This window comes from Acyrthosiphon pisum, chromosome A3 (assembly GCF_005508785.2).
Source record: "Acyrthosiphon pisum isolate AL4f chromosome A3, pea_aphid_22Mar2018_4r6ur, whole genome shotgun sequence".
Taxonomy (NCBI): Eukaryota; Metazoa; Arthropoda; class Insecta; order Hemiptera; family Aphididae; genus Acyrthosiphon; species Acyrthosiphon pisum.
The window spans coordinates 22,091,182-22,092,342 of NC_042496.1; positions in this window are offsets into that span (position 1 = coordinate 22,091,182).

A 1,161-nucleotide genomic window follows, 5' to 3' on the forward strand; every position below is an offset into this window, starting at 1 on the left:
TTTTGTTAGTCGTTACATTAACACATATTATTAATTAATTCAATGAAAACTTATTTCAATACATATACATATATCTATTATTAATTATTTATTTATTATTATAAATTTTTTTTTAGTTCTATGTTACTTAAATTATTTCTTAATACAATAATAAATGGAGTAAAATCTCTCTTTTTTTTTTTGTTAATAACATGATAAATGTTCTTATAATTATTGTTAATAGGTATACACTCATTTCACTCATAATATATAGTGTGATTAATTATATAAAATATAGTTAGTTAGTACTTTATTATAATATATTGTTGACTTAAGGTCAATTCCTTATGCTATCTTACTAATATATTTTTTTTTTGTTAATTTAAAAGTGTTTTAGCGATAGTTATGAAAACCCTATATTATTTAATTAATTCTATTCCTCCCCCTTTTTTTTTCATATACACTATTATCCGGTCCTATGCTATTAGTGATATCGTATTTTAAATGTTATTGATTTCAGACTTACTCTATATTTTACGCGCTGATTTTTTATTCAATTAAACGTAGACTAAACGGGAGGACAACTCATATGAAAATAAAGTTGTCACGCCATATAGCCTAATTTAAACGATTTAATTAATTTCCTATACTGCGATTTTAGTCCCATCTGAACTACCAGACACACACTTTGTAACTTTTTCAAGCATCCAAAGTTAACAAAGGTGTCTCTCATATTTCAGCCGGCCTAGAATTTTGCCTGTAATTTTCGTCCACTTGAAATACAAAAATACAATCTACCACTGAACTGCATACGTCACGAGCTGTAGCCTGTATTTTTGTAATCAAACTGACTATATAATTTTGGTCGCCCCATTTACTTCTCAGAGAGCGTTTCGTGTTCTAAACGTAATAAAAGAATAATAATATTAAAATTTAAATTAGTTCATATACTGCTAAAAGTGTTGCTTAAAAATTTCAGAAGATTAAATCCTAAAAATAATACTAAAAGAAAAAATTTTGATGACATTCTATTAAGATTTACAAAGCAACGAAGCATACTTATACAAGTAGTTAATTTAAAGTCACTTGAGCAATGGGAATAAAAATTTTTAAATACAGAAAATAAAATTTAAAATTTTTTGAAAAAATACAAAATAGCCAATTGTACATCTGATTATAATG